Here is a 22,875-nt window from a genome sequence, read left to right as displayed (position 1 = left end):
GTAGATATTTCCATGTTTTTAGAGACAGCGGTGTACATATTTGCATGTTTATACAGATATTGCTGTAGATATTTCCATGTTTATACAGACAGCGGTGTAGATATTTCTATTTTTATAGAGATAGCGGTGTAGATATTTTCAGGTTTATACAGACAGTGGTGTAGATATTTCCATGTTTATAGAGATAGCGGTGTAGATATATCCACGTTTATACAGATAGCGGTGTAAATATTTCCATGTATATACAGATAGTGGTGTAAATATTTCCATGTTTATACAGATGGCGGCGTATATATTTCCATGGACATGCAGATGGCGGTGAAGATATTTCCATATTTATACAGATAGCGGTGTAGATATTTCCATGTTTATTCAGATGTAGGTGTAGATATTTCCCTGTTTATACAGATGGCGGCGTAGATATTTCCATGTTTATACAGATAGCGGTGTAGATATTTCCATGTTTATACAGATAGCGGTGTAGATATATCCGTGTTTACACAGAGAGCGTTGAAGCTATTTCCATCTTTGCACAGATTGCAGTGAAGATATTTCCAGGTTTACACAGATAGTCGTGTAGATATTTCCATCTTTGCACAGATTGCGGTGGAGTTATTTCCATCTTTTCACAGATAGCGGTGTAGATAATTCCATTTTTATACAGATGGAGGTGTAGATATTTCCATGTTTATAGAGACGGCTGTGTAGATATTTCCATGATTATCCTGATGGCAATGTAGATATTTCCATGTTTATACCGATAGTGGTGTAGATATTTCCGTGTTTATACAGATGACTGTGAAGGTATTTCCGTGTTTATACAGATGGCGGTGTAGATAATTCCATGTTTATAGTGATAGCCAAGTAGATATTTCCAAGATTATGCAGATAACGGTGTAGACATTTCCAAGTTTATAGAGATAGCGGTGTAGATATTTCCATATTTATGCAGATAGCGCTGTAGATATTTCCAAGTTTATACAGATAGCGGTGTAGATATTTCCATGTTTATACAGATAGCGGTGTAGATATTTCCGTGTTTATACAGATGACTGTGAAGGTATTTCCGTGTTTATACAGATGGCGGTGTAGATAATTCCATGTTTATAGTGATAGCCAAGTAGATATTTCCAAGATTATGCAGATAACGGTGTAGACATTTCCAAGTTTATAGAGTTAGCGGTGTAGATATTTCCATATTTATGCAGATAGCGCTGTAGATATTTCCATGTTTATACAGATAGCAGTGTAGATATTTCCATGTTTTTACAGATAGCGGTGTAGATATTTCCATAATTGCACAGATTGCGGTGCAGATATTTCCATCTTTACACGGATGGTGGTGTACAGATTTCCGTGTTTACACAGATAGCTGTGTAGATATTTCCATGTTTACACAGATAGTGTTGTAGATAATTCCATGTTTATACAGATAGAGGGGTAGATATTCCCATGTTTATAAAGATACCGATGTAGATATTTCCATGTTTATAAAGATACCGGTGTAGATATTTCCATGTTTATAGAGATAGCGGTGGAGATATTTCTATGTTTATACAGATAGCGGTGTAGATATTTCCATGTTTATACAGATAGCGGTGTAGCTATTTCCATGTTTATACAGATAGCAGTGGAGATACTTCCATGTTTATACAGATAGCGGTGTTGGTATTTCCATGTTTATACAGATAGCGGTGTAGATATTTCAATGTTTATACCGATAGCAGTGGAGATACTTCCATGTTTATACAGATAGCGTTGTAAATATTTCCATGTTCATAGAGATAGCAGTGTAAATATTTCCATGTTTACACAGATAACGCTTTAAATGTTTACACATTTACAGAGATAGCGGTGTAGATATTTCCATGTTTATACAGAAATTGGAGTAGATATTTCCACGTTTACAGAGATAGCAGTGTAGATATTTCCACGTTTATACAGATAGCGGTGTAGATATTCCCATGTTTATAGAGATAGCGGTGTAGATATTTCCAAGTTTATACTTATAGCGGTGTAGATATTTCCATGTTTTTACAGACAGCGGTGTAGATATTTCCATGTTTATAGAGATAGCGGTGTAGATATTTCCATGTTTATAGAGACAGCGGTGTAGATATTTGCATGTTTATACAGATATTGCTGTAGATATTTCCATGTTTATACAGACAGCGGTGTAGATATTTCTATGTTTATAGAGATAGCGGTGTAGATACTTTCAGGTTTATACAGACAGTGGTGTAGATTTTCCATGTTTATAGAGATAGCGGTGTAGATATATCCACGTTTATACAGATAGCGGTGTAAATATTTCCATGTTTATACAGATAGTGGTGTAAATATTTCCATGTTTATACAGATAGCGGTGTAGATATTTCCATGTTTATAGAGATAGCGGTGGGGATATTTCCATGTTTATACAGAAAGCAGTGTAGATATTTCCATGTTCATGTAGATAGCGGTGTAGATATTTCCATGTTTAAACCGATATCGTTGTAGATATTTCCACGTTTATACAGATATCGTTGGCGATATTTCATTGTTTATACAGATAGTTCTGTAGATATTTCCTTGTTTATACAGATAACGGTGAAGGTATTTCCATGTTTACACAGACAGTGGTGTGGCTATTTCCATGTTTATACAGATAGCAGTGTAGCTATTTCCATGTTTATAGAGATGGCTGTGTAGATATTTCCATGTTTATACAGATGACTGTGTAGATATTTCCATGTTTATACAGATGACTGTGTAGATATTTCCATGTTTATACAGATGTCTGTGTAGATATTTCCATGTTTATAGAGACAGCCATGAAGATATTTCCATGTTTACACAGATAGGGGTGTAGACATTTCCATGTTTATAGAGATAGTGGTGGAGATATTTCCATGTTTACACAGATGGCGATGTAGATAGTTCCATGTTTATGGAGATGGAAGTGTAGATATTTTCATTTTTTTAGAGATGGCGGTGTAGATATTTTCATGTTTATAGAGATAGCGGTTTAGTTATTTCCATGTTTATAGAGATAGCAGTGTAGATATTTCCATGTTTATGCAGATGACTGTGTAGGTATTTCCATGTTTATACGGATGGCGGTGTAGATATTTCCAAGTTTATACAGATAGCGGTGTAGATATTTCCATGTTTATACTGATCATTGTGCAGATATTTCCATGTTTATACAGATCGCGGTGTAGATATTTCCATCCCTCTACAGATGGCAGTGTAGATTTTTCCATGTTTATACAGATGGCGGTGTGGATATTTCCATGTTTATATAGATGGCGGTGTAGATATTTCCTTGTTTATGTAGATGGCGGTGTAGATATTTCCATGTTTATAGAGATGGCGGTGTATATATTTCCACGTTTATCGACATAGCATTGTAGATATTTCCATATTTATACAGATAGCGGTGTCGGTATTTCCATGTTTATGGAGATAGCTGTGTACATATTTCCATGTTTATACAGATAGCGGTGTAGATATTACCATGTTTATACAGATAGCGTTGTAGATAATTCCATGTTAATACAGAGAGCGTTGTTGATATTTCCATGTTTATACAGATCGTGGTGTAGATATTTCCATCTTGGTACAGATGGCAGTGTAGACATTTCCATGTTTATACAGATAACGGTGTAGTTATTTCCATGTTTATATATATGGCGTTGTAGATATTTCCTTTTTTATGTAGATGGCAGTGTAGATATATCCATGTTTATAAAGATGGTGGTGTAGATATTTCCAAGTTTTTAGACATAGCGGTGTAGATATTTCCATGTTTATACAGATAGCGGTGTAGATATTTCATGTTTATACAGATCGTGGTGTAGATATTTCCTTGGTTATACAGCTCGCGGTGTAGATATTTGCATCTTTATACAGATGGCGGTGTAGACATTTCCGTGTTTATAGAGATGGCGGTGTAGATATTTCCATGTTTATACGGATGGCGGTGCAGATATTTCCATGTTTATACAGATGGTGGTGTAGATATTTGCATGTTTATGCAGCTGGTGGTGTAGATATTTCCATGTTTATGGTGATGGCGGTGTAGATATTTCCATGTTTTTAGAGATAGAGTTGTAGATATTTCCAAGTTTATAGAGATAGCGCTGTAGGTATTTCCATGTTTATAGTGATTGCGGTGTAGATATTTCCATGTTTATACAGATAGTGGTGTAGTTATTTCCATGTTTATACACATAGCGGTGTTGATATTTCCATGTTTTTAGGGATAGCGGTGCAGATATTTACATGTTTATACAGATAGCAGTGTAATTATTTCCATGTTTATACAGATAGCGTTGTAGATATTTCCATGTATATACAGATGGCTTTGTAGATATTTCCATGTTTATACAAATTGCGGTATAGTTATTTCCATGTTTATACAGGCGGTGGTGTAGATATTTCCATGTTTACACAGATGACTGTGTAGGTATTTCTATGTTTATACAGATGGTGGTGTAGATATTTCCATGTTTATACAGATAGCGGTGTAGATATTTCCATGTTTATACAGATCATTTTGTAGATATTTCCATGTTTATACAGATCGCGGTGTAGTTATTTCCATCTTTCTACAGATAGCAATGTAGATATTTCCATGTTTATATACATGACGGTTTGGAAATTTCCACGTTTATATAGATGGCAGTGTAGATATTTCCTTGTTCATGTAGAAGGCGGTGTAGATATTTCCATGTTTATAGAGATGGCGGTGTATATATTTTCGTGTTTATAGAGATAGCGGTGTAGATATTTCCATGTTTACACAGATAGCGGTTTAAATATTTCCATGTTTATAGAGATAGCGGTGTAGATATTTCCATGTTTATACAGACAGTGGTGCAGATATTTCCATGTTTATACAGATAGCGGTGTTGGCATTTCCATGTTTTTACAGATTGTGGTATAGATATTTCCACGTTTATATAGATGGCGGTGTTGATATTTCCATGTTTATACAGATGTGAGTGTAGATATTTCCATGTTTATACAGATGGCGGTGTAGATATTTCCATGTTTACGTATGGCCTTGTAGATATTTCCATGTTTGTAGAGATGGTGGTGTAGATATTTGCATGTTTGTTAACATAGCGGTGAAGTTATTTCCGTGTTTATACAGATCATGGTGTAGTTATTTCCATGTTTATACAGATACCATTGTAGATAATTCCATGTTAATACAGATAGCGTTGTAGTATTTCCATGTTTATACAGATCGTGGTGTAGACATTTCCGTCTTTCTACAGATGGCGGTGTTGATATTTCCATGTTTATACAGATGGCGGTGTAGAGATATCCTTGTTTATGTAGATGGCGGTGTAGATATTTCCATGTTTATAGGTATTGTGGTGTATATATTTCCATGTTTATAGAGATAGCGGTGTAAATATTTCCATGTTTATACAGTTAGCGTTGTAGTTATTTCCATGTTTATAGAGATAGCGTTGTTGTTATTTCCATTCTTATACAGATGATGTTGTAGATATTTCCATGTTTATACAGCTCGCGGTGTAGATATTTACATCTTTATGCAGAAGGCGGTGTAGATATTTCCATGTTTATGCAGATGGCGGTGTAGATATTTCCATGTTTTTAGAGATAGCGGTGTAGATATTTCCATGTTTATAGATATAGCGCTGTAGGTATTTCCATCTTTATAGTGATAGCGGTGTAGTTATTTCCATGTTTATACAGATAGCAGTGTAGGTTTGTCCATGTTTATACACATATTGGTATTGATATTTCCATGTTTTTAGGGATAGCTGTGTAGATATTTCCATGTTTATACAGATAGCTTTGTAGTTATTTCCATGTTTATACAGATAGCGGTGTAGATATTTCCATGTATATACAGATGGCTATGTAGATATTTCCAAGTTTATATAGATGGCGGTGTATATATTTCCATGTTTTTACAGATGGTGGTGTAGATATTTCCATGTTTATACAGATGACTGTGTAGGTATTTCCATGTTTATACAGATAGCGGTGTAGATATTTACATGTATATACAGATAGCAGTGTAGTTATTTCCATGTTTATGTAGACAGCAGTGGAGATATTTCGATGTTTATACAGACAGTGGTGTAGACATTTCCAAGTTTATACAGATAGCGGTGTACATATTTCCATGTTTACACAGATAGCTGTGTCGATATTTCCATGTTTACACAGATAGTGTTGTATATATTTCCATGTTTATACAGAGAACGGTGTAGATATTTCCATGTTTATAAAGATAGCGGTGTAGATATTTCCATGTTTATAGAGATAGCGATGGAGATACTTGCATGTTTATACAGATAGCGATGTATATATGGCCATGGATGTACTGATAGCGGTGTAGATATTTCCGTGTTTATACAGATAGCGGTGTAGATATTTCCATGTATATACAGAGAGCGGTGCAGATATTTCCATATTTATACAGATAGCGGTGTAGATATTTCCATGTTTATACAGATAGCAGTGTAGATATTTCCATGTTTATACAGATAGGGGTGTAGGTATTTCCATGTTTATGGAGATAGCGGTGTAGACATTTCCATATTTATACAGATGGCTGTGTAGAAATTTCCATGAGTATACAGATCGCAGTGTAAATATTTCCATGTTTATACAGATGGAGGTGTAGTGATTTCCATGTTTATACAGATGACTGTGTAGATAATTCCATGTTTTTATAGATGGCGGTGTAGATATTTCCATGTTTATACAGATAGCGGTGTGGCTATTTCCATGTTTATAGAGATAGTGGTGTATATATTACCCTGTTTATAGAGATGGCTGTGTAGATATTTCCATGTTTATAACGATATTGCTGTAGATATTTCCATGTTTATACAGATGACTGTGTAGGTATTTCCATGTTTATAGAGACAGCGGTCTAGATATTTCCATGTTTATAGAGATTGCAGTTTAGATATTTCCATCTTTATAGAGATAGCGGTGTAGATATTTCCATGTTTATAGAGACGGCGGTGTAGATATTTCCATGTTTATAGTGATAGCGGCAAAGCTATTTGCACATTTGCAAAGATAGCGGTGTAGATATTTACACGTTTATACAGATAGTGGTGTAGATATTTCCAAGTTTAGATAGCGGTATAGATATTTCTACGTTTATACAGGTTGTGCTGTATATATTTCCACGTTTATAGAGATAGCGGTGTAGATATTTCCATGTTTATACATACAGCGGTGTAGATATTTCCACATTTATACTTTTAGCGGTGTAGATATTTCCAGGTTTATAGAGATAGCGGTGTAGATGTTCCCACGTTTATAGAGATAGCGGTGTAGATATTTCCATGTTTATAGAGATAGCGGTGTAGATATTTCCACGTTTATAGTGATAGCGCTGTAGATATTTCCATGTTTCTAGAGACAGCGTTGTAGATATTTCCACGTTTATAGAGATGGCTGTGTAGATATTTCCATGTTTATAGAGACAGTGAAGTAGATATTTGGATGTTTATAGAGATAGCGTTGTATATATTTGCATGTTTATAGAGACAGTGGTGTAGATATTTCCATGTTTATACAGATAGAGGTTTAGATATTTCCAAGTTTATAGAGACAGCAGTATAGATATTTCCATATTTATACAGATAGCTATGTTGATATTTCTTGCTTATACAGACAGCGGTGTAGATATTTCCATGTTTATACAGATAGCGGTGTAGATATTTCCATATTTATAGAGATAGCGGTGTAGATATTTCCATGTTTATAGTGATAGCTGTTTACATATTTCTAAGTTTTTACAGATAACGGTGGAAATATTTCCATGTTTATAGAGATAGCGGTGTAGATATTTCCATGTTTATAGAGACGGCGGTTTAAATAGTTCCATGTTTATACAGATAGCGTTGTAAATGTTTGCACGTTTACAGAGATAGCTGTGTAGATATTTCCACGTTTATACAGAAAACGGTTTAGATATTTCCACGTTTAGAGAGATTTTATGAAAATTTATTTTATGAAGATGAAACAAGTAATTGGGCTACCTACCTTATGGTATTTTTTACATTGAGATTGTTTAAAATACCCCTCTCCTAACCTAAACCCTGACAAATAGAGCCAGGGAAAGGCACGCAAAAAAGGATTCATGGGCTTGTATGCCTGATAACAAAAACTTCTCACAGAAGACTGCAAAAAACACAATCTTGCACAAAGCCCATTGCAACTTTGCACACAACAATGCTTCTGAAGGATATTTGCCCGACAACTGCCTGTCCAACCTGGGCCTGGCATCACCTTTGTTATTGATCTTTGTAGCCAAGGATAATCATTTCCAAATGATCATATAATCTTCCTCATTTTTTCTTTTGTCTTCCTTTACCTCTGTGAATATGCATATAGTTTACTCTGGATTGCCTGTTTCTATTGCAAGGCTTTGTTTCCAAACGAATATCTTTTTCTTGTGGAGAGCCTCTCTCTGTTTGTTATTTAGGTTGATAAGAGAATTGTGAACATTTGAGAGCTCAGATAAAAGGCCTTAGTGTACAGTGAAACTTTTTTGCACCCTTAGATGCTTACTTCCGCTACAACTTGCAGGTGGGCCTTGAAAAGGTCTTGGAATAAGTTTGAGCTTTGGTCTTCTCCGATTCATTTAGCATAGATTCTCAAAATGTGGTCTGTGGACCCACAGCATCAGCATCACCTGGAGATTGTTAGAAATGCAAATCATCGGGCCTCATTCCAGAACCTCAGCTGGAAACTCTAGGGGCATGGCCAGACCCTCTGTAGCTGAACAAGCCATCCAGGTGGTTTTGATGCAGCTAAAGTTCTGGAGCAACTAATGTAACCCCATTTGCAAAACTTGGCTCTACAGGCCTCCCTAGCTGGTAAGCTTCTAGCATTTTTTGTTTGTTTGTTTGTTTGTTTTGATACAGGGTCTTCCTCTGTTGACCAGACCGTGACCTCCTGGGTTCAAGCGAGGACTCAGCCTCCTGAGTAGCCGGGACTACAGGTATGTGCCACCACCATGCCCAACTACTTTTTGTATTTTTTTTTGTAGGGATGGGGTTTTAGCCCAGGCTATTCTCAAACTCCTTGACTCAAGCAATCTGCCCACTTTGTCCTCACGAACTGCTGGGATTATAGGCATGAGCCACCACTCCTGGCCCAAAATTCATATTTTAAATACTATCCTAAATTATTTTAAAAACAAAAGTCTCCTTGGACTCAAACCAGGTCAGAGTGACATGATCATGTGCCTGTTTTGTGCAGGGTGAAGTGACATTATTATCTAGGAAATAGCTGAAATGTCCTGAGGGTGACAAAGAGGAGCTGTGTTTTCAGCCAAATATCAGAACCAGGGCCACTGCCTGCCGCTAAACCCCAGCGGGCACCCCTACTTTGTGTTTATCTGTGGTGGCTACGCTTGCCCACCTGCTGGGAACCCCGAGAATGACTCTAGACTTTTCCAGGGACTGCATGCCAGGGTATTTTTACAATTTATGTGTAGACTTTGTTCGGGTGGAAAAGTTATTTTATGAAGATGAAACAAGCAATTGGGGTACCTACCTTATGGCATTTTTTACATTGAGAGTGTTAAAAATACCCCTCCCCTAACCAAAACCCTGACAAATAGAGCCAGGGAAGGCCATGCAAACAAGGATTCTTGGGCTTGTATGCCTGATAACAAAAACTTATCACAGAAGACTGCAAAAAACACAATCTTGCACAAAGCCCATTGCAACTTTGCACACAACAATGCTTCTGAAGGATATTTGCCCAACAACTGCCTGTCCAACCTGGGCCTGGCATCACCTTTGTTATTGATCTTTGTAGCCAAGGATAATCATTTCCAAATTATCATATAATCTTCCTCATTTCTTCTTTTGTCTTCCTTTACCTCCGTGAATATGCATATAGTTTACTCTGGCTTGCCTATTTCTATTGCAAGGCTGTTTCCAAACGAATACCTTTTTCTTGTGGAGAGCCTCTCTCTGTTTGTTATTTAGGTTGATAAGAGAAATGGGAACATTTGAGAGCTCAGGTAAAAGGCCTTAGTCTACAGTGAAACTTTTTTGCACCCTTAGATGCTTACTTCCGCTACAACTTGCAGGTGGGCCTTGAAAAGGTCTTGGAATAAGTTTGAGCTTTGGTCTTCTCCGATTCATTTAGCATAGATTCTCAAAATGTGGTCCCTGGACCCACAGCATCAGCATCACCTGGAGATTGTTAGAAATGCAAATCATTGGGCCTCATTCCAGACCCTCAGCTGGAAACTCTAGGAGCATGGCCAGACCCTCTGTAGCTGAACAAGCCATCCAGGTGGTTTTGATGCAGCTAAAGTTCTGGAGCAACTAATGTAGCCCCATTTGCAAAACTTGGCTCTACAGGCCTCCCTAGCTGGTAAGCTGCTAGCATATTTTGTTTGTTTGTTTGTTTGTTTTGATACAGGGTCTTGCTCTGTTGACCAGACCGTGACCTCCTGGGTTCAAGCGAGGACTCAGCCTCCTGAGTAGCTGGGACTACAGGTATGTGCCTCCACCATGCCCAACTACTTTTTGTATTTTTTTTTGTAGGGATGGGGATTTAGCCCAGTCTAATCTCAATCTCCTGGACTCAAGCAATCTGCTCACTTTGGCCTCACGAAGTGCTGGGATTATAGGCATGAGCCACTGTGCCCGGCCCTGCCAGCTTTGTATAAGCTGAGGAGTTTTTAAAAATACCTAGACTCAGGGCAAACCCCAGACACTTAAGTCAGATTCTCTGGGAGGTGAAGCCCAGGCACTGGTATTTTTAAAGTCTCTACATATGGTTCTAATGTGCTGCTAAGTTAGAGAACCGCTGATCTAGACCAGGCCTTTTCAAACTTAATGTGCTCGTGAATTACCTGGACCTTGTTAAAATGCAGTTTCAGTCTGCATAGGCCTGGGGTGGAGCCTGAGCTTCTGCATTTTTTACAAGTCTCTAGAGGATGCTGCTGCATCTGGGCTGCTAACTACACTTGGAGATAGGAGGTTCTGGAGAGCAGAGGAAAGAGCATGAACCATAACCTAGGGGCTGGTAGTCCTGACTTCCGAGCCAAGGTTTGCCTTTATGTGGCTGGCAACTTGCTTGGACTCCTACCTCAATTCTCTGGGCCCAAGGTTTGTCCTGCCTCAGAAGGATGTCAAGAAAATTGAGTGAGTAATGCAGAATTGTTTCTTAAAGTGTGTGCAGATGCTCCATGAATTTAGAGAGTATGTGGATGCACATTAGTAAATTTTAATAATTGTGACCATGTTGTTATGAGTACTTAGAACAAGTAATGATGGCTTTTGATGTATAGTAGTAAGAAAGCTTCCTTTTAAAAGGCATGTATTTAAGTTTCAAAAGTGGGGCTATCTAAAAATATATGAAATAAATAATAGTAGAGGTAATTGACAGAGCAAAATTAGGAAGGCAGGATGAGAATGACTCAAGTTTGGGAAATGCTGAGAAAGCAGATGCCCAAGGGCTATGAAAACTTAAAAAAATAGGTAGCACTTGATTTTGATTGGCTGAATGAGATGATGTGTTTGATCATTTACGGGGTTGGCATTTGGCAACATGCACTAGGTGGCTGGAATCACTGTTTATTAAAAAATATTTGAGTCTCTACTTTGCACTAGATACATTTTTAGTCTCTTGGAAAAGGGATTGGGGGGCAGGCAGGATAAAAACAAATCATTTATGCCCACAAGAAAATTGCAGGAAGATAAAAGTCATGAAATAAACTCTATGCTTCTAATTTAATATTTTTTTATAGATTATGAGAAAAAAGTTTTGCTCACTATCAGCTAGGAAAGCTGTCTTAGCACAACCATTCATTCTTGCACAAATCAAAATCAAGACGAGCCAGATTTAATTTAATATTTTTTCACAGATTATGAGAAAAAAGTTCTAATTTAATTTTTTTATAGATTATGAGAAAAAAGTTTCGCTCTCTATCAGCTAGGAAAGCTGTCTTAGCAAAACCATTCATTCTTGCACAAATCAAAATCAAGATGAGCCAGAAGGCTCCATTCTGACAACTTCTAATGGAGAAGCTACATTTACTGGACATGGGAAAAGTTGCTGGGCTCTAAGGACTGTGCTCATTTCTTGAACTAGATAAATGGTCTTGGTGTAGCATAATACCAAAACTTCTTGTCGCAGCCCGTAAGGACAGAACTCAATCAGCCTGAAAAGGAAGTCAGTGACTCCGACTCAACACAGGAATGTTCTGTGATTGCTAAAGAAGGATGTAGGAGTGTGGCACAATTCAACCACAGTCTGTGGCCCTGTGCCTCTGCCTTGACATGAGTGGGATTTCCCAGCTGGTCATTTTCTTCTTATCTAAGATATTGGGAAGAAATTACTTGACCTCCTCTGGGCTTCAGTACTCCCACTCATCAAATTAGAGGACTGGGCAGTCGCTAGGCTCTCTTTAGGCATCATATTTTAGTTTCTGTGATTTTAAATTTGAGAAGGGTTGTCTAAGGGAGAATACATAGGGGAGGGGGAAAGGCTTATTAAAAGTGTAGTTAGACACTGAATGTTTAAGAATTGCATTTTGTAATAATACCTTTACTTAATCAGGACTGACAATCTTACCTGATGACAGCACCTGGAGGAATGGCTGCATTCAAAAATAAAAATGAAATAAAACAAGACCTCATTTGAACTTAGCAATAATGCTGATTCCTCTTTTTGATTTGAGGAGGTTATAGCTGTTGTAAATGCTTGAATTGGGTCTGCCCAGGCAAAACGGAGTCAAGAGTCCATGTCGGATGAATTTTAACAATGTAGACAATAGAAAGGGTTGCTTAAACTGCCCCTCTTTTACCAAAACACATTTACAAATGAAAGAACAACACTTCCATTTTTTAAAAACATTTTTTGAGATGAAGTCTTCCTTTGTCACCCAGAGTGGAGTGCAGTGGTGCGATCTTGGCTCACTGCAAACTTTGCCTCCCGGGCTCAAGTGATTCTCCTGCCTCATCCTCCCGAGTAGCTGGGACTACAGGCGCCCACCACCATTCCTAGCTAATTTTTGTATTTTTAGTAGAGACAGGTTTTCACCATGTTGGCCAGGCTGGTCTCGAACTCCTGACCCCATGTGATTCGCCGACGTCGGCCTCTGAAAGTGCTGGGATTACAGGCGTGAGCCAACACGCATGGCTAAAAATTTTCCATTTTTAATTGCAGGGTCTGGGGAATTAAAATGCATCCGTAATTTCTTGCATCTCTCCGCTCGGGCTTGCATGAATGCAGAGGGATGGGGAGGACTTCTTGAGGCAAGCATCCCCCTCTTGTCACCTGCCATCTGGAGAGAGAGGGCTGTGATTTATCTCACTTTAATCAGGAAGGACCCGATGGGTGGACGGAGAGGTCTGACGGCTTTGTAGCTCCATTTGGGAAAGAAACGGACAGAGTGAATTTGTGTATGATCCCTAAGGAGAAAGCGTCTTTGTGCTCTATTTCTTTTTGACCTGGAGCCCCTGAAAGCAAGCTAGTTACAAGTTGAAATAGGCCGTTTCTAAAGTGTGATTTTGTTTGTGTATGAGCCTTGATTACAAAGGGGAAAAAAAGCCGCTTAATTTACATACACCACATGTAGTGCAGGATCCCCTGGGCTGTCTTTTCAGGTATCAGGAAACTTTGATGAAAGTCGCTTGTCTCATCTAGGAGTCATTTCATATTGTTTAGCAGAGCCTGGTATTAACATTTCCTTCCAACTGTTTACTGGAATCTGTGTGTTCCCTTCAAGTGATGCATACTAGGTGCACAGGCTTCCTGCCACTGTCATCCTAATCTTTCCGTGCAGACAGGAGCAGAGGGGAGAGCGCTGAGCCAGGCCCCAGCTTGCTTTTCTTTCCTGACACAGCCCGGCTCCGCTGCACTTCTCAGCTCTTGCTCTAGGTGGTGGTGTTTGACCATTTTCTTCATGTGACTCTCCTCTCGGTAATATAAATTCATTCGGAGGATGACCTGATATCAAAAAAAATTCCTTTTGATTAGTAGAATCAACTTGTTTCTTCACACGATACTCTTCCCACTGAGACACATGGAGACAATTCTGACTCCAGGTTTGCAACCTTGAGATTTCTCTCAGATGCAATAAAAAAACAAAAAAGCATTTTGAGTGGCACAGTGATGCCTAGTGCATGATCATGTTTGTCTGCTCAAACATTAAAGGGAAACTTGTGGGTTTGAGGATGCCCAGCAGCACGACAGCTGTGAATGTAAATGAGCCGTATAGAGAGAGAGGGGGCGAGAGGGGACTACAAATTTCAGAATATGAGCTGATCGTTTATAAGTTAAAAAAAGAAAAGTCAAAAGGGAGCCCAGGATGGTGCAAGAAAGAGGAGAAAGGAAGATTTTCCTTGCAGCTAATCAGGAGAGTTCATAAGGGCTGATTACATGAGTGGAAGACTTAAGTTCTTTTTTTTAAAAAAATGTGAAAGTTTGCATGTATGTATGTATGTATGTTTGTAGTATGTATGTATAGCTTCGTGTATTACCATTATTATTGCAATCAGCAAATGGATTTACTTCCTTTATCTCATGGGCTCCTTCCCACTCACTTCTGGCAGCACATTTTCCTTTCTCCTTCATCCCAGAACACCAAAGAACAGATGCGCTTCCTAACCCTGGCTCCAGGGGACTTTATACAATGTAAACAGTGCACCTCTAACGTGGTTCACCGCTTACAGAATGTGTGTCCCATTTTAAAACTGTGACTCCTTTATATTTTGCAGTGCTTATTTTAATAAGAGACATTGGACTTGTGACTTATTTTTCGTGGAGGAGTGAGCTTAATGTTTGAAAGTAATCGATAAACTTGTTTTTCCTCTGATGCCATCAGCCAAGATCCTATGGCAATAGTAAGAGGATGACACTGGGCTGGCACCCCCTCCATAACATATTTGGACGATGTTTTTCCCCCAGAATGCACATGCAATAGCTTTGGTTTGGTAAGAGAGAGATGGTGTACTTGGTTTCCTTCTGTCACACTTTTGGTGAAATGCATTAGACTTTTTAATCAGGAAATTCAGCAAGATGAGTTAGATTTTTACACAAGAGCAGTGGAGGACTTCCAGCTGGTTGGGGGAATGATACGGAAATATCTTGCTAAATCAGGGTCTGGTGGAATGCTGCTCCCCTGGCAGGCTCCTCTTCACTGGGAGCAATCTGTGGGTTGCTTATAGAACAGAGCGAGCAGGAGGCATAGCATGATCTTGCTCATGGGGAGACCCGGTGTTCAGATGTTTGTCATTAGGAACTGGGTGTGGGCTTTTTCAAGTTAAACTGAAGCAGCAGTTCTATTAGGAAGAGCCTCCCAGATCAGCATCTTCTGTTTCTGGATACTCTCCCTTTGAAAAGCCAGATTTCAGCAAAAAGCTTTGCTAATGGTGAAATTGCACAACTGAAACCCTATGGGAGCAATAGGAAAGATGGAGAAAGAGGTGGTTATATCATGTACTTCAACAGTTTATTTAGAGGCTGTTGACGTTAGAATAACAAGCCAAGACAAACAAAAATACTCATTTTGGATGAAATTATTGCCTTTTCATTTTATTATAGATAGCTGAGTCCTAAGACTTATACAGAAACACATTTTCCTAATGAGTGGCTGATTTTTCTGGTTGTGCAAGTAATATCCAAATTATTGTACAAATTTTTGGCTCAGGAGCAAACATTGTATTGCATATTGAGCTAATCACTTGCCCTTTCTAAGGTAATCCCTTACCTCTGCTTTCCCTTCATCTTGTCATTTCTGTTTGTTGGGTACAGGTTTCCTGTTGGTTCTTTCTGTTGGCTCTGATGTAACATGAATGAAGTTCTTAACATCCTTTCAGACATAAACACAACTTAGCTCATTGTTTCTGAGTTCATATAGAGGTTTTCTTGCCCCTGAGACTTTCGTGTCAGACAGCTGGATGTTGCTGTGTTCAAGGCTCTCTATGTTGATTTTGTATCCTACAACTTTACTGATTTCACCTATCAGTTCAGTTCTAACAGTTTTCAAATTTTATTTATTTGTTTTTGTTTTTTAAATATTGTATGTTTCATTTTAGAGTCAGGAGGGTAGATGTACAGGTTTCTTAAACAGGCATATTGCATGGTGCTGAGGTTTGGGCTTCTAATGATCCCACCACCCAAGCAGTGAGCATAGTAATGGATAGGTAGTTTTTCAACCCTTGCTCCCACCATCCTTCCCTCCCACCTTTGGAGTCCCCCAGTGTCTATTGTTCCCTTCTTTGTGTTGAGTTCTAACCTTTTTTTAGTGAAGTTTGTAGGGTTTTCTATATATAACAATATCATGCCGTCAGTAGGGACAGTTTCACTTCTTCCTTTCCTATTAGGATGCCTTTTATTTCTTTCTTTTGCCTAATTACCCTGAGAAGTGGTGTCTGTGGGCATCCTTGTCTTGTTCCTGATGGTAGAGGAAAAGTTTCAACTTTTAACCATTGATTATGGTGTTAGCTATGAGTTTGTCATATATGGCCTTTATTTTGTTGGGATACAGTCCCTCAATACGTGATCTGTTGGGTGTTTTTTTTTCACCATGAAAGGGTTTCGAATTTTATCAAAAGCTTTTTCTATATCTATTGTGATGGCCATATAGTTTCTATCCTTTATTTTTCTAATATGGTATATTATATGTATTGATTTGCTTATGTTGAACCATGACATGATCATGGTGAATGATTCTTTCAATGTGCTATTGAATTTGGTTTGCTAGGATTTTGTTGAGGATTTTTGCATCTATGTAGATCAAGGATATTGGCCTGTCATTTTCCTTTCTTGTAGTGTTCTTGTCTGGCTTTGGAATCAGGGTAATGCTGGCCCTGTAAGATGAGTTTGGAAGTATTCCCTCCACTTCAGCTTTTTGGAAGAGTTTGAGAAGGACTGGTATTAGTTCTTCTTAAAATATTTGGTAGAATTAATCTGGGAAGCCATCTGGTTTTGGGTTTTTCATTGATAGGAGACATTTTCTTACTGATTCAACCTCCTTGCTTGCTATTAGTCTGTTCAGATTTTTAAATTTCTTCATGAGTCAATCTTGGTAGGTTTTATGTGTCTGGGAATTTATCCATTTCTTCTAGATGATCCAATTAGTTAGTGTGTAATTATACCTAGCAGTTTCTTAGGATCCTTTGTATTTCTGTGATATTGGCTATGATGTTTCATCTTTCATTTCTGATTTTATGCTCTATTGAAAACATGAGGCATAGCAGGTAGGGGGCACTGGTCAGGACTCGGGGTATAAACTGGCAGATGTTAAGGTGGGTGATTCTGGTTAACTCAGAAACTCCGAAGTCCCGTGTGGAAGAATTAACTGCCTGTACTCACCTAGTAATGTATATCCTTGGTCAAAAAAGATCCAGCTGAGAATGTTGGATGAAGGGACCAAATCAATATTCATCATTATATTGAAAACAAGTCAGATTGGCTGTGGTCTTTTGACAGCAGGTCAGTGGCTAAGTCTATTTGAACAAAATTAGGGCAGGTTCAAGGGAGAAACCTGAGATCGGTATTCTTTGTTCCATACAAACTTGCCTTTCAGTTTCTTCTCCCCATGCCTCCAGGATGTCCCTGCACAGCCCGTAGGGCCCCCTCCTTCAGTACCTTGCCTTACGAAGGGGAGAAAATGAGTTTTCCAATGTTAGCATATATTTAGCCTTCCAAAATTTTCTATTTCTATTTTAGGGGAGCTCTAGGAAAACAGCAGATTACTCTAAATCCCCAGGTAAAAATCTGAAATGGTGGAATTTCATATGACCAGGAGACATATTTTGGGGCAAGTGGGCTTTTCACAATCACTTGGACATGAAGGCATCTGCTTCTTCTATGCCTAAAATAGTCCTTCAATTTAGTAGTTTAATTCCTCTTCCTCTTTTTCAAATTTCAAGACAATACATGTAGTGACTGAACAATTTGGATCCAAGTTTCACTATTTAACTGCCAGTGTGACCTTGGGCGAGTCACTTAATCTTTTCAAGGCTCAATTTCATCATGTAAAGTAGAAATACAAACAATCCCTGACTTAGAATATTTTGACTTATGATTTTTCAACTTTAAGATAGTTTGAAAGCAATACACATTCAGCAGAAGCTGTACTTTGAGTACTCATACAACCATTCTGTTTTCCACTTTCAGTACAGTATTCATTATATTACATGAGATATTCAAAGCCCACTTTATTATAAAATGGGCTTTCTGTTAGATGATTTTGCCTAACTGTAGGTTAATGTGAGTGTTTAAGGTAGGCCAAACTAAGCTATGATGTTTAGTAGGTTAAGTGTATTAAATGCATTTTCAGCTTACAATATTTTCATAAGTTTATTGGAATATAACCCCATTGTAAATTGAGGGGTATTTGTAATAATGATATCTCTTCAAGGAGACTTTGTGAGCCTCTTAAAAGAAAATGCATACACAGATGCATATAAATATATAATCTTTCTTTTCCATACATATGATATTCTTTCAGGATATTCAAAAATCTGGAAACAGTTGCCTCCAGGGAGATAAATGGTAGTGGGTTGGGAAACTTTTAACTGTATACGCTTTTGTACCTTTTGCATTTTGAATCAGATGAATGTATAATCTACATAAAATATTAAGATTAAAACATCACCGAATAACTTATCAGGAGTTTGGTGAACATAAGGGAAGGCCACCTATGGTGGCTGTATTTTATTCAGTGTTGGTCACTGTTGGGCACTTCATAGAGCTTATTTCATTTCATCCTCACAAGCGCCGTAGGAGGAAGAGGCCCCAGAGGGATTCATGGTTAGAATAGCAGAGTAGGAGCATTTGGCAGCTATATTCTGTGTAAGTGATAACTTTAAAGATATTTTTGTTATAAAATGTTTCAAACATACAGAAAATATAGAGAAGCAGTTTTCTATAGTTATTAAATATTCTTAATGGGTAGTCACAGAAATTATCATCCAAAGTGGGATATTCTTGAGAGAAAAAGGAGGTTCTATTTATAATTATGGTGGGATAACAAACTTAAGATGAACAGCTCTGGACAAACTGGGTTGTAGGGTCCCTGGAAAACAAGGATTACTGTAAATGTGAGTCCCGCCTTGTGCTTCTCTCTGTCCCACCAAGAAAATATGATTTTGATACAGATGTTCATTGTGTCAAGGCAACCATGGCAACCATGATCTACATACACTGTTCAAGTTTTATGCTGATCCTACCTATATATGTCTCAGGAACTTTCCAGAGTTTCCTTTGAGTGCTTCTAAATTTTGCATAAATGGTATGTTGTCCCTTTTCTCTTTTTGAAACGAGTAAGCCATTTTCCCTTCTTTTCCTGGAAAATTAAAGGAACAAAGACCAGGAAATAACAATGTATTAGATAAGGTTCTGTTGATTGAAAGCAACATAACCTAATTCTGGCTAGCTTAAACCATGCTAGGATTTAATGAAGAATACTGCAGACTCTTAGATATCTTATGACTGGGAAAGAGGAGGTTCAGGCAGTTCCTGGGATGTCAGCAACAGATAGCTGTCAATTAACTGCCCCCACACCACCCACTGCTGCCGTCATCAATATAGCACACCACGATGGCTCCCAGCCTCTGTACGTCTGGGTTCCGGTGTTCAAATTCTAGAGACAGCAAGAGAAATCCCATTGAGTCAGGGATCCTTCCCTGGGTCACACTCCCTGCATATGGTCAGAAATGCAGGATTATGTACTAAAGACACAGCTAAAGAGGACCCACTTCACTGTTTTGGGACCATTTGCAGGGGAGGCAAAATTGTGAGCTACTCACTTAAAGAGGTGATAACCATAAGTTTGCAGGAAAAAAAAAATTGGAGAAGAGAAGGATAACACTATCCTAAGGTTTCTTCTGAAAATGGACGAAGGGAACAGCATTTCCATTTGGAAATTCTCTCCTGGCATTTCAATATTTATGGATTCTGAATTCTGAGAAAAATCAGTTGAGAAATTAGGAAAATGGGAAGGAACATTCTAATTTTCCTGTGAAATTTACAGCTTAATAGTCAGTATAGAGAACTTACTGACTTGAAGAAATGCACTGACTTCAAGTCAAGCAAGATGAGGAAGCACTGACATGTGGAGATGAAAGTTAAGGTGAATAGGACAGGAGCAGTAAAGGAGCCTCAGTCAGACTTTCTTGTATCTGTTGCTGTGTTACAAGTGTGTGTTCATGGCCTTGTCCACTGCTAACAGTGAGCCATTTCTGCAAATAAATATTAATGTGTTCATAGGCATAGTATATGTTTTACAAATCCTATGAGAGGTTTTCTAAGAAATGCCACGTTTTAGAAACAAAATATGCCCTTTAATCGGCAATTTTGACAGTTGCTTCTTTCTAGTGCTATTCATCTTGCCAGGAGATCAGAATGTTATGTTATTTAAATGGTATTGGAGGGGATGATTGATGCCTTGTTTAACAATGTCATGTAAACAATGATTAAAGCATTATGTATTTGTGGTGTTACCTTTCAATCTTTAAAGGACTTTTCTTTAGCATTTATTTTGTGATAATATTCATTTCTTTTTAATGTTTTCTCTATTAATGCTATTGGATTTTATAATCTTGTTACAATATGTTGGCTCATAATAATAATAAATCATCATTTGTTATCATATCTCTTTAAAACAGAAGACTACTAAAACTTTTCATATAATCCTGTTACAGAAAAAAACGACTATTTGCTTGTTATTATAGTCACTTATTATTTTTCAAAAACTTGTAAGTGAAGTGTTATGAAAATCATATGAATTTGGGAATTCCCAAGCATTCTCAGAAATTCTATTTCCTTGTTCCCAAATCCCAATGATTAATATCTGCCAGGAGTCGGAAAACAGTGAAAGGAAGTAACATCCTATGATGGATACCTGGTAGGGTTAGTGAAGAAACGTTATTGCTGAGCTCTGTGTTACGCTCACGAATGATGCCATTGAGGAAGTCACGCTTGTTGAAAGGAACGCAGATACACAAAGAGTTTTGCTGCTGTCTGTTGGATAAGAACCCCCTGGTCGATTTCAGCTCCTACTGCAAGTTACAAAAATCAATCCAATGATAAATGAAAAGTGCCCAGTGTGCTGGGAAATAACTTATTTTTTGGCTTCAGAGGAAATTTTAGAAACAGTGCCAAGTGAAAAGTAAAAACAAACTATGAAGACGTTCATGAATTTCCCTCTGAAGCTGACAGCCGTATTTTAGCAGTTGGAACTCCTACTATTAGCCCAACTCTTGGGTTGAAACAGTGTGTCCAGGAAACCCTATGTTAAAATGCAATGTGTTGGGGATATTGTTCCTCTATTTGCTTGAGTTAATTTTCAAATTAGTGTACTCTTGCTTAGCTGTGCTCTGAGGGAATGAACAAAAGATTGGTAAACTCTGATGGAGAACACTGGTCAGGCAGGGCACATAGAATCCCTGGGGATGGTGGTTCCTGACAAATGGGGGAGGAGGACCTGAGCCAGGCTTGGGCTGGGCTGGAGGAACATGAAGATGGGATCTACTCACAACCCCCAAAACTGAGGGGTCCTGGTAACACATTATTTCACCCTCAGCCATGCAAATTCATTATTTTTATGGATAAAATAGCTTTAAAAAACTAATTTACATTGAAATGTTAAAATATTTCTATAGAGATTAGAAATATTTATATAGAGGTTATTGGGAATCCCCTCCTAAAGCCCAAACATAAAAACTACCAAAAAAAAAAATTCCGTGTAGGCTAAGATTGCAAATGACTGATGGAATGTAATTTAAATTAAACATGGAAAATATATTTCCTCTTTAATAAAGATCTAAATTCTATTCTTTTTAGGAGCCTTCAGAAATGAAATTCAACTATTAAAAAAAGTATAGAGAAGCCTTTAGAAAAGAAACTTTTCTTTTGCTGTATTATATATTAAAGAACTTTGAAGAGAATATTTCTAAAGTGTTTAATAATCGATTCCACTGATGTTTCTAGGTATTGTGGGGAACACCTAGAAATTAAATCTTCATCTTTGGCAGATCAGAGGCCTATTATTTTTAGGTAAAACAATTAAAATCTGCTTTTAATAAATCACAAATTTTGCAAGTTAGCCATTAATAGTAAGTGCTTTTCAAAGTTTGGCCCAATACATGAAAAAGCCCGAAAAACATACCTGCATTAGTTTTGCCCACCACCTTCTTATGCTGGCCTCAGGAGATTTATTAACAGCATTCAGTATTTTAGGTAGGCTGGATGTGGTGGCTCATGCATGTAATCCCAGCACTTTGGGAGGCTGAGGTGGGAGGATGGCTTGAAACCAGGAGTTCAAGCCCAGCCTGGTCAACCTAGTGAGCCCCTCGGTCTCTCTGAAAAGAAAAAAAATTTAGGTATCCTGTGGCTACCTCCAAAAACAAACTCCAGAGGAACTGAATTTTTTTTTTTTATTTCATGTGTTTGGATAATGGCTTCTTTTGCAGTTACTTACGAAGAATTTAAGGGTCAGTAAAAATATTTTTTCATTATTAATAATATGAATTCTCTAATTTGTGTGTGATATAATGCTAGATATTGTGCCAAAAGTGTTACATAGATGTAATCCATGCCCATTTTCAAAGATAATACTAATATAGAGAATAAGAATCATTATTATTGTAGTAATTATTATTTTAGTAATAGTAGTAATAATCAAAACAATTACATCAAACACTTATTAAACCCTTATTATGTGATAGGTACTGTGTAATCAATTTGCACATATTAGCTCCTTAAATGTGATCACTAACCCCATGAGGTATGTAGCATTATGTCCATTTTATAGATGCAGAAACTGAGCTTTGAAGAGGGAAAGCAACTTGCCCAAGGCCATGCAGGCAGTCATTGATAAGGGTGGGGAGCGAGAAGTTGAAG

This window comes from Pan paniscus, chromosome 8, assembly GCF_029289425.2.
Source record: "Pan paniscus chromosome 8, NHGRI_mPanPan1-v2.0_pri, whole genome shotgun sequence".
Lineage (NCBI taxonomy): Eukaryota > Metazoa > Chordata > Mammalia > Primates > Hominidae > Pan > Pan paniscus.
Note: the sequence above shows the minus strand (reverse complement) of the source record.